Source organism: Arachis hypogaea, chromosome 6 (assembly GCF_003086295.3).
Source record: "Arachis hypogaea cultivar Tifrunner chromosome 6, arahy.Tifrunner.gnm2.J5K5, whole genome shotgun sequence".
Taxonomy (NCBI): Eukaryota; Viridiplantae; Streptophyta; class Magnoliopsida; order Fabales; family Fabaceae; genus Arachis; species Arachis hypogaea.
Window position 1 is genome coordinate 70725347 of NC_092041.1, and position 12555 is coordinate 70737901.

The following is a 12555-nucleotide window of genomic DNA, read 5'->3' on the forward strand; positions in this document are numbered from 1 at the left end:
AATGCAAGGAGAATGCTTGGTGACTTCACAAAGCCAACGTCCAAATTTGATGGAAGAAGCATCTCCATTCCTGCCATTGGAGCCAACAATTTTGAGCTTAAGCCTCAACTAGTTGCTTTAATGCAACAGAACTGCAAGTTTTATGGACTTTCATCTGAAGATCCTTACCAGTTCTTAACTGAGTTCTTGCAAATTTGTGAGACTGTAAAGACAAATAGAGTAGATCCTGAAGTCTACAGTCTCATGCTTTTCCCTTTTGCTGTAAGAGACAGAGCTAGAATATGGTTGGATTCATAACCTAAGGATAGCCTGGACTCTTGGGATAAGCTGGTCACGGCCTTCTTGGATAAATTCTTTCCTCCTCAAAAGCTGAGCAAGCTTAGAGTGGATGTTCAGACCTTCAAACAAAAAGATGGTGAATCCCTCTATGAAGCTTGGGAAAGATACAAGTAGTTGACTAAAAGATGTCCATCTGACATGTTTTCAGAATGGACCATATTAGATATATTCTATTATGGTCTATCTGAGTTTTCGAAAATGTCATTGGACCATTCTGCAGGTGGATCCATTCACCTAAAGAAAATACCTGCAAAAGCTCAAGAACTCATTGACATGGTTGCAAATAACCAATTCATGTACACTTCTGAGAGGAATTCCGTGAATAATGGGACACCTCAGAGGATGGGAGTTCTTGAAATTGATGCTCTGAATGCCATATTAGCTCAGAACAAAGTGTTGACTCAGCAAGTTAACATGATTTCTGAAAGTCTGAATGGATGGCAAAATGCATCCAACAGTAGTAAAGAGGCAGCTTCTGAAGAAGCTTATGATCCTGAGAACCCTGCAATAGCAGAGGTAAATTACATGGGTGAACCTTATGGAAACACCTATAATTCATCATGGAGAAATCATCCAAATTTCTCATGGAAGGATCAACAAAAGCCTCAACAAGGCTTTAACAATGGTGGATGCAATAGGCTGAGCAATAGCAAGCCTTTTCCATCATCTTCTCAGCAACAGACAGAGAATTCTGAACAAAACACTTCTAATTTAGCCAATCTAGTCTCTGATCTGTCAAATGCCACTTTCAGTTTCATAAGTGAAACAAGATCCTCCATCAGAAATCTGGAGGCACAAGTGGGCCAGCTGAGTAAGAAAGTCATTGAAACTCCTCCCAGTATTCTCCCAAGCAATACAGAAGAGAATCCAAAAGGAGAGTGTGATGAGCGGATAATTTATACGCTTTTTGGCATTGTTTTTAGGTAGTTTTTAGTAAGTTTGAGCTACTTTTAGGGATGTTTTCATTAGTTTTTATGTTAAATTCACATTTCTGGACTTTACTATGAGTTTGTGTGTTTTTCTGTGATTTCAGGTAAATTCTGACTGAAATTGAGGGATTTGAGCAAAACTCTGAAAAAGGCTGACAAAAGGACTGCTGATGCTGTTGGAATCTGACCTTCCTGCACTCGAGATGGATTTTCTGGAGCTACAGAACTCCAATTGGCGCGCTCTCAACGGCGTTTGAAAGTAGACATCCAGGGCTTTCCAGAAATATATAATAGTCCATATTTTATTCGAAGAATGACGACGTAACTTGGCGTTGAACGCCAAGTACATGCTGCTGTCTGGAGTTAAACGCCAGAAAAACGTCATGATCCGGAGTTGAACGCTCAAAACACGTCATAACTCGGAGTTCAACTCCAAGAGAAGCCTCAGCTCGTGGATTAATCAAGCTCAGCCCAAGCATACACCAAGTGGGCCCCGGAAGTGGATTTATGCATCAATTACTTACTCATGTAAACCCTAGGAGCTAGTCTAGTATATATAGGACATTTATCTATTGTATTAGACATCTTTTGACCATCTTTTGACCATCTTTGGATCACTTTGAATCTTTTGATCATTCGGTCACTTGATCATGGAGAGGGCTGGCCATTCGGCCATGCCTGAACCTTTTACTTATGTATTTTCAATGGTGGAGTTTCTGCACACAATAGATTAAGGGTGTGGAGCTCTGCTGTACCTCAAGTATTAATGCAATTCTATTTTCTTTTATTCAAATCTCTCTTATTCTTATTCCAAGATATTCATTCGTACCCAAGAACATGATGAATGTAATGATGAAAGTGACGATCATTATCATTCTCACTTATGAACGCACGTGATTGACAACCACTTCCGTTCTACATGCAACCGAGCTTGAATGCGTATCTCTTAGATTCCCCAACAGAATCTTCGTGGTATAAGCTAGATAGATGGCGGCATTTATGAGGATCCGGAAAGTCTTACCTTGTCTGTGGTATTCCGAGTAGGATCCTGGGAATCCGGAAAGTCTCACCTTGTCTGTGGTATTCCGAGTAGGATTCCGGTAATGAATGACTGTGACGTGCTTCAAACTTGCAAGTGCTGGGCGTTAGTGACAGACGCAAAAGAATCAAGGGATTCTATTCCAGTAGGCGCAGGAACCAACCAGTGATTAGCCGTACTGTGACAGAGTGCGTGAGCATAGTTTTCACTGCGAGGATGGGATGTAGCCATCAACCATGGGTGATGCCTCCAGACGATTAGCCGTGCGAGTGACAGCCGCATAGGATCATTTTTCCGAGAGGATTGAAAGTAGCCACCGCTGATGGTGAACCCCTATACACAGCTTGCCATGGAAAGGAGTAAGAAGGATTGAGTAGAAGCAGTAGGAGAGCAGGCGTCCTTGAGCCATGCAGCATCTCCACTCGCTTATCTGAAATTCCCATCAATGAATCTGCATAAGTGTTCTATCCCTTTTATAATTTATTTTCTTATTTCTATTTTCAAAAACCCATAAATCAATTTAATCTGCCTAACTGAGATTTACAAGGTGACCATAGCTTGCTTCATACCAACAATCTCTGTGGGATCGACCCTTACTCACGTAAGGTTTATTACTTGGACGACCCAGTACACTTGCTGGTTAGTTGAACGGAGTTGTGAATTCAACCAGTGCCATAATAGTGATTTATCTCAAAATAGTTAGAACATGGATCACAATTTCGTCCACCAAGTTTTTGGCGCCGTTGCCGGGGATTGTTCGAGTATGGACAACTGAAGGTTAATCTTGTTCCTCAGATTAGGTAATTTTCTTTTCAAAAACTTTTTCAAAAATTTTTCTTTTCTTTTTCGTTTTTCCAAAAAAGTTTTTCGAAAAAAAAATTTAATAAAAATACAAAAAAATTAGAAAATCATAAAAACCAAAAAAATATTTTGTGTTTCTTGTTTGAGTCTTGTGTTAATCTTTAAGTTTGGTGTCAATTGCATGCTTTTAAAATTTTTCTTGCATTCTTTTCGAAAATCTCATGCATTCATAGTGTTCTTCATGATCTTCAAGTTGTTCTTGATAAGTCTTCTTGTTTGATCTTGATGATTTCTTGTTTTGTGTTGTTTGTTGTTTTTCATGTGCACTTTTGCATTCATATTTTCCATGCATTAAAGATTTCTAAGTTTGGTGTCTTGCATGTTTTCTTTGCATCAAAAATTTTTCAAAATTATGTTCTTGATGTTCATCATGATCTTCAAAGTGTTCTTGGTGTTCATCTTGACATTCATAGCATTCTTGCATACATTCATTGTTTTGATCTAAAAATTTCATGCATTGAGTATTTTTGTTGTTTTTCTCTCTCATAATTAAATATTCAAAAATCAAAAAATATCTTTTCCTTATTTCCCTCCAAATTTTCGAAATTTTGGGTTGACTTGGTCAAAAATTTTTAAAATTAGTTGTTTCTTACAAGTCAAAGTCAAAATTTCAATTTTAAAAATCTTATCTTTTCAAAATCTTCTTCAAAAATCATATCTTTTTCATTTTTTTTTAAATTTCAAAAATTTCAAAATTATTTTTCAAAATATTTTCAAAAATCTTTTTCTTATCTTTATATCAAATTTTCGAAAATTAGCTAACAATTAATGTGATTGGTTCAAAAATTTGAAGTTTGTTACTTTCTTGTTAAGAAAGGTTCAATCTTTAAGTTCTAGAATCTCATCTTGTAGTTTCTTGTTAGTTAAGTCAATTTTAAAATTAAATCTTTTTCAAATATATCTTTTTATCTTTTATCTTATCCTTTTCAAAAATTTTATCTTTTTCAAAATTTGATTTCAAAATATCTTATCTAACTTCTTATCTTCTTATCTTTTTAAAATTTTGATTTCGAATCTTTTTCAATCAACCAACTAACTTGTTTTTTGTTTCTTATCTTTTTCAAAACCACCTAACTACTTTTCCCTCTCTTATTTTCGAAAACATCTCATCTCTTTTTCAAAAATTCTTTTTGTTCTAAATTTTAATTTTAAACTTATCTTATCTTTAATTTTCGAAAATTACTAACCCCTTTTTCAAAATTATTTTCGAAAATTTCTCTTCTCTTCTCTTATTCTTTTTAATAAATTAATTACTAACACTTCTCTTCACCTCTCTTCATCTAAGAATCCAAACTTCTTATATCCCTTGTATTTGGATTCTTCACCCCTTTCTTCTTCTACTAACAGAAAGGAATCTCTATACTGTGACATAGAGGATTCCACTTTCTTTTCTTGTTTTCTTCTCTTTCATATGAGCAGGAACAGGGAAAAAGGTACTCTTGTTGAAATTGATCCAGAACCTGAAAGGACTCTGAAGAGAAAATTAAGAGAAGCTAAATTACAACAATCCAGAAATAACCTTTCAGAAATTTTCGAACAAGAGAAGGACATGGCAGCCGAAAATAATAATAATAATGCAAGGAGAATGCTTGGTGACTTCACAAAGACAACGTCTAAGTTTGATGGAAGAAGCATCTCCATTCCTGCCATTGGAACCAATAACTTTGAGCTGAAACCTCAGCTAGTTGCCTTGATGCAACAAAACTGCAAGTTTTATGGACTTCCATCTGAAGATCCTTATCAGTTTTTAACTGAGTTCTTGCAGATCTGTGAGACTGTAAAGACGAATGGAGTTGATCCTGAAGTCTACAGACTCATGCTTTTCCCTTTTGCTGTAAGAGACAGAGCTAGAATATGGTTGGATTCACAACCTAAGGATAGCCTGGACTCCTGGGATAAGCTGATCACTACTTTCTTAGATAAATTCTTTCCTCCTCAAAAGCTGAGCAAGCTGAGAGTGGATGTTCAAACCTTCAAACAAAAAGATGGTGAATCCCTCTATGAAGCTTGGGAAAGATATAAGCAGTTGACCAAAAGATGTCCATCTGACATGTTTTCAGAATGGACCTTATTAGATATATTCTATTATGGTCTCTCTGAATTTTCGAAAATGTCATTGGACCATTCTGCAGGTGGATCTATTCACCTGAAAAAGACACCTGAAGAGGCTCAAGAACTCATTGACATGGTTGCAAACAACCAGTTTATGTACACCTCTGAGAGAAATTCCGTGAATAATGGGATACCTCAGAAGAAAGGAGTTCTTGAAATTGATGCTCTGAATGCCATATTGGCTCAGAACAAAATGTTGACTCAACAGGTCAACATAATCTCTCAAAATCTGAATGGATTGCAACATGCATCCAACAATACTAGAGAGGCAGCTTCTGAAAAAGCTTATGATCCTGAAAACCCTGCCATGGCAGAGGTCAATTACATGGGTGAACCTTATGGAAACACCTATAACCCATCATGGAGAAATCATCCAAATTTCTCCTGGAAGGATCAACAAAAGCCTCAACAAGGCTTTAACAATGGTGGACGCAATAGGCTGAACAATAGTAAGCCATATCCATCATCTTCTCAGCAACAGACAGAAAATTCTGAACAAAACACTTCTAATTTAGCCAATATAGTCTCTGATCTGTCAAAGGCCACTTTCAGTTTCATGAATGAAACAAGATCCTCCATCAGAAATTTGGAGGCACAAGTGGGCCAGCTGAGTAAGAAAGTCATTGAAACTCCTCCCAGTATTCTCCCAAGCAATACAGAAAAGAATCCAAAAGGAGAGTGCAAGGCCATTGATTTGATCAAAGTGGCCGAATGCACTAGGGAGGAGGAGGACGAAAATCCTAGTGAGGAAGACCTCCTGGGACGTCCTTCAAGCAAGAAGGAGTTTCCTATTAAAGATCCAGAAGAATCTGAGGCTCATCTAGAGACCATAGAGATTCCATTAAATCTCCTTCTACCATTCATGAGCTCTGAAGACTATTCTTCCTCTGAAGAGGATGAAGATGTGACTGGAGAGCAAGTTGCTCAATATTTAGGAGCTATCATGAAGCTGAATGCCAAGCTGTTTGGTAATGAGACTTGGGAAAGTGAACCTCCCTTGCTCATTAGTGAACTGGATACTTGGATTCAGAAAACTCTACCTCAAAAGAAACAAGATCCTGGCAAGTTCTTAATACCTTGTACCATTGGCACCATGAGCTTTGAAAAAGCTCTATGTGATCTGGGGTCAGGGATAAATCTTATGCCACTCTCTGTAATGGAGAAGCTGGGAATCATTGAGGTACAACCTGCCTTGTTCTCATTGCAATTGGCAGATAAGTCATTGAGACAAGCTTATGGAATAGTAGAGGACGTGCTAGTAAAGGTTGAAGGCCTTTACATCCCTGCTGATTTCATAATCCTAGACACTAGGAAGGAAGATGATGAATGCATCATCCTAGGAAGACCTTTCCTAGCCACAGCAGAAGCTGTGATAGATGTCAACAGAGGAGAATTAGTCCTTCAATTGAATGGGGACTACCTTGTGTTTAAGGCACATGGCCATCCCTCTGTGACAAAAGAGAGTAAGCAGGAAGAGCTTCTCTCAGTTCAGAGTCAAGAAGAGCCCACACAGTCAAACTCTAAGTTTGGTGTTGTGAGGCCACAACCAAACTCTAAGTTTGGTGTTCAGACCCCATATCCAAACTCTAAGTTTGGTGTTGGGACTACACTAACATTGACCTGATCACCTTGTGGCTCCATGAGAGCCACTGTCAAGCTATTGACATTAAAGAAGCGCTTGTTGGGAGACAACCCAATTTTATTTATCTAACTTTTATTTTATTGTTATTTTATTGTTATTTTGTGTTTTATTAGGTACATGATCATGAGGAGTCACGAAAAAATCAAAAAAATTAAAAACAGAGTCAAAAACAGAAGAAAAAAATTTTCACCCTAGAGGTAGCGCAGACTGGCGTTCAACGCCAGTAAGATGCATCTGGCTGGCGTTCAACACCAGAACAGAGCACCATTCTGGCGCTGAACGCCAGGAACAAGCAACAACCTGGCGTTAAACGCCAGGAATGTGCACAGAGAGGACAAACTGGCGCTGAACGCCAGTAACAAGCATGAAACTGGCGTTCAACGCCAGAAACATGCATTACATGGGCGTTGAACGCCCAGAATGTGCACCAATGGGCGTTTGAACGCCAGGATGATGCACGAAGGCAATTTACATGCCTATATGGTGAAGGAATGGTATTTCTTTTCACCTCAGGATCTGTGGACCCCACAGGATCCCCACCTCAGGATCTGTGGACCTCACAGGATCCCCACCTACCTCGCCCTCTCTCTTTCCATTCATGGTCATTCCTTCTATTTTTCATTCACCACCTACATCTATCCACTCTTCCCCATACACCCCACCTACCTTTACAATTCAACTTCTCTTTCCCACCCAATCCCACCCATATAGCCGAATCCATCTCCCCTCACTCACCTCCATTTTCTTCTTCTTCTTCTTCCTCTCTTCTTTCTTCTCTTGCTCGAGGGCGAGCAATATTTTAAGTTTGGTGTGGTAAAAGCATAGCTTTTTTCGCTTTTCCATTACCATTAATGGCACCTAAGGCCAGAGAAACCTCAAAGGGAAGACAAAAGCTTCCACCTCCGAGTTATGGGAGATGGAAAGACTAATATAAGCCGTCATAGCTCAGTGGTAGAACATGTGGCTGCAAATCAAGAGATCCCTGAGATACCTCAGGGGATAAGTTGTCCTCCACACAAATATTAGAAGCAACTAAGGGGAGGAACACCAAAATTACTAGGAATCATTCAACAGAAGCAAGGAAGAGACATAGAGGAGCTCAAAGAGCACCATTGGTTCTTCAAGAAGGCGCCACCCTCACTCAGGTGGATTCATTCCTTGTTCTTATTTCTTTCTGTTTTCGGTTTTTAATGTTGTGTTTATCTATGTTTTGTGTCTCTACTTCATGATCATTAGTATGTAACCATGCCTTAAAGCTATGAATAAAATCCATTACTCCTTCACCTCTCTTAAATGAAAAATGTTTTAATTCAAAAGAACAAGAAGTACATGAATTTCGAATTTATCTTTGAATTTAATTTAATTATATTGATGTGGTGGCAATACTTTTTGTTTTCTGAATGAATGCTTGAACAGTGCATATTTTTGATCTTGTTGTTTATGAGTGTTAAAATTGTTGGCTCTTGAAAGAATGATGAACAAAGAGAAATGTTATTGATGATCTGAAAAATCATGAAATTGATTCTTGAAGCAAGAAAAAGCAGTGAAAAGCAGAAGCTTGCGAAAAAAAAAAGTGGCAAAAAAAATAGAAAGAAAAAGAAAAAGCAAGCAGAAAAAGCCAATAGCCCTTAAAACCAAAAGGCAAGGGTAAAAAGGATCCAAGGCTTTGAGCATCAATGGATAGAAGGGCCCAAGGAAATAAAATCCAGGCCTAAGCGGCTAAATCAAGCTGTCCCTAACCATGTGCTTGTGTCATGAAGGTCCAAGTGAAAAGCTTGAGACTGAGTGGTTAAAGTCGTGATCCAAAGCAAAAAGAGTGTGCTTAAGAGCTCTGGACACCACTAACTGGGGATTCTAGCAAAGCTGAGTCACAATCTGAAAAGGTTCACCCAGTTATGTGTCTGTGGCATTTGTGTATCCGGTGGTAATACTGGAAAACAAAATGCTTAGGGCCACGGCCAAGACTCATAAGTAGCTGTGTTCAAGAATCAACATGCTTAACTAGGAAAGTCAATAACACTATCTGAAATTCTGAGTTCCCAGAGACGCCAATCACTCTGAACTACAAAGGAAAAAGTGAGATGCCAAAACTATTCAGAAGCAAAAAGCTACAAGTCCCGCTCATCTAATTAAATTAATATTCATTGATATTCTGGAACTTATAGTATATTCTCTTCTTTTATCCTATTTGATTTTCAGTTGCTTGGGGACAAGCAACAATTTAAGTTTGGTGTTGTGATGAGCGGATAATTTATACGCTTTTTGGCATTGTTTTTAGGTAGTTTTTAGTAAGTTTGAGCTACTTTTAGGGATGTTTTCATTAGTTTTTATGTTAAATTCACATTTCTGGACTTTACTATGAGTTTGTGTATTTTTCTGTGATTTCAGGTAAATTCTGACTGAAATTGAGGGATTTGAGCAAAACTCTGAAAAAGGCTGACAAAAGGACTGCTGATGCTGTTGGAATCTGACCTCCCTGCACTCGAGATGGATTTTCTGGAGCTACAGAACTTCAATTGGCGCGCTCTTAACGGCGTTGGAAAGTAGACATCCAGGGCTTTCCAGCAATATATAATAGTCCATATTTTATTCGAAGAATGACGACGTAACATGGCGTTGAACGCCAAGTACATGCTGCTGTCTGGAGTTAAACGCCAGAAAAACGTCATGATCCGGAGTTGAACGCCCAAAACACGTCATAACTCGGAGTTCAACTCCAAGAGAAGCCTCAGCTTGTGGATTAATCAAGCTCAGCCCAAGCATACACCAAGTGGGCCCCGGAAGTGGATTTATGCATCAATTACTTACTCATGTAAACCCTAGGAGCTAGTCTAGTATATATAGGACATTTATCTATTGTATTAGACATCTTTTGACCATCTTTTGACCATCTTTGGATCAATTTGAATCTTTTGATCATTCGGTCACTTGATCATGGAGAAGGCTGGCCATTCGGCCATGCCTGAACCTTTTACTTATGTATTTTCAACGGTGGAGTTTCTGCACACCATAGATTAAGAGTGTGGAGCTCTGTTGTACCTCAAGTATTAATGCAATTCTATTTTCTTTTATTCAAATCTCTCTTATTCTTATTCCAAGATATTCATTCGTACCCAAGAACATGATGAATGTAATGATGAAAGTGACGATCGTTATCATTCTCACTTATGAACGCACGTGATTGACAACCACTTCCGTTCTACATGCAACCGAGCTTGAATGCGTATCTCTTAGATTCCCCAACAGAATCTTCGTGGTATAAGCTAGATAGATGGCGGCATTTATGAGGATCCGGAAAGTCTTACCTTGTCTGTGGTATTCCGAGTAGGATCCTGGGAATCCGGAAAGTCTCACCTTGTCTGTGGTATTCCGAGTAGGATTCCGGTAATGAATGACTGTGACGTGCTTCAAACTTGCAAGTGCTGGGCGTTAGTGACAGACGCAAAAGAATCAAGGGATTCTATTCCAGTAGGCGCAGGAACCAACCAGTGATTAGCCGTACTGTGACAGAGTGCGTGAGCATAGTTTTCACTGCGAGGATGGGATGTAGCCATCAACCATGGGTGATGCCTCCAGACGATTAGCCGTGTGAGTGACAGCCGCATAGGATCATTTTCCCGAGAGGATTGAAAGTAGCCACCGCTGATGGTGAACCCCTATACATAGCTTGCCATGGAAAGGAGTAAGAAGGATTGAGTAGAAGCAGTAGGAGAGCAGGCATCCTTGAGCCATGCAGCATCTCCACTCGCTTATCTGAAATTCCCATCAATGAATCTGCATAAGTGTTCTATCCCTTTTATAATTTATTTTCTTATTTCTATTTTCAAAAACCCATAAATCAATTTAATCTGCCTAACTGAGATTTACAAGGTGACCATAGCTTGCTTCATACCAACAATCTCTGTGGGATCGACCCTTACTCACGTAAGGTTTATTACTTGGACGACCCAGTACACTTGCTGGTTAGTTGAACGGAGTTGTGAATTCAACCAGTGCCATAATAGTGATTTATCTCAAAATAGTTAGAACATGGATCACAATTTCGTCCACCAGAGTGCAAGGCCATTGATGTAATCAATATGGCCGAATGCACAAGGGAGGAGGATGACAAAAATCCTAGTGAGGAAGACCTCCTGGGACGTCTCTCAAGCAAGAGGGAGTTTCCTATTAAGGATCCAAAGGAATCTGAGGCTCATATAGAGACCATAGAGATTCCATTAAATCTCCTTCTGCCATTCATGAGCTCTGAAGACTATTCATCCTCTGAAGAGGATGAAGATGTGACTGGAGAGTAAGTTGCTCAATATTTAGGAGCTATCATGAAGCTGAATGCCAAGTTGTTTGGTAATGAGACTTGGGAAAGTGAACCTCCCTTGCTCATTAATGAACTAGATACCTGGATTCAGCAAATTTTACCTCAAAAGAGACAAGATCCTGGCAAGTTCTTAATACCTTGTACCATAGGCACGATGACCTTTGAAAAAGCTCTATGTGATCTGGGGTCAGGGATAAATCTTATGCCACTCTCTGTAATGGAGAAGCTGGGGATCATTGAGGTACAACCTGCCTTGTTCTCATTACAATTGGCAGACAAGTCATTGAGACAAGCTTATGGAATAGTAGAGGACGTATTAGTAAAGGTTGAAGGCCTTTACATCCCTGCTGATTTCATAATCTTAGACACTGGGAAGGAAGAGGATGAGTGTATCATCCTTGGAAGACCTTTCCTAGCCACAGCAGGAGCTGTGATAGATGTTAACAGAGGTGAATTAGTCCTTCAATTGAATGGGGACTACCTTGTGTTTAAGGCACATGGCCATCCCTCTGTGATAAAAGAGAGTAAGCATGAAGAGCTTCTCTCAGTTCAGAGTCAAGAAGAGCCCCCACAGTCAAACTCTAAGTTTGGTGTTGGGAGGCCACAACCAAACTCTAAGTTTGGTGTTAAGACCCCATATCCAAACTCTAAAGTTTGGTGTTGGGACTATACAACATTGACTTGATCACCTGTGAGGCTCCATGAGAGCCCACTGTCAAGCTAATGACATTAAAAGAGTGCTTGTTGGGAGGCAACCCAATTTTATTTATCTAATTTTTATTTTATTATTATTTTGTGTTTTATTAGGTACATGATCATGATGAGTCACGAAAAAAATATAAAAATTAAAAACAGAATCAAAAACAGCAGAAGAAAAATCACACCCTGGAGGGAGGACAGACTGGCGTTCAACGCCAATGAGGAGCATCTGGCTGGCGTTCAACGCCAGAACAGAGCATGAATCTGGCGCTGAACGCCAGAAATAAGCAACATCCTGGCGTTTGAACGCCAGGAATGTGCCTTGAGGAAAGCTGGCGCTGAACGCCAGTAACAAGCATGAAACTGGCGTTCAACGCCAGAAACATGCTGCACATGGGCGTTGAACGCCCAGAGTGTGCATCATCTCGGCGTTTAAACACCAGAATGGTGTGCAGAGGCATTTTACATGCCTAATTGGTGCAGGAATGTAAATCCTTGACACCTCAGGATCTGTGGACCCCACAGGATCATCTCAGGATCTGTGAACCCCACAGGATCTCCACCTACCTCACCCTCTCTCTCCATTCATGGTCATCCATTCTGTTTTTCATTCACCACC

The 12555-nt window shown here is 39.5% G+C and overlaps 2 non-coding genes across 2 annotated transcripts; both read right to left on the reverse strand.

Annotated features, from left to right (window-relative positions):
* Positions 1-375: 375 nt before the first annotated feature.
* Positions 376-479, reverse strand: LOC112699719 (small nucleolar RNA R71). The gene has a single exon (XR_003152660.1). It is a non-coding gene; the product is annotated as a small nucleolar RNA R71 (small nucleolar RNA).
* A 4637-nt stretch (positions 480-5116) lies between these two features.
* LOC112700294 (small nucleolar RNA R71) lies at positions 5117-5220 on the reverse strand. Its single transcript, XR_003153204.1, has one exon. It is a non-coding gene; the product is annotated as a small nucleolar RNA R71 (small nucleolar RNA).
* Positions 5221-12555: the final 7335 nt, after the last annotated feature.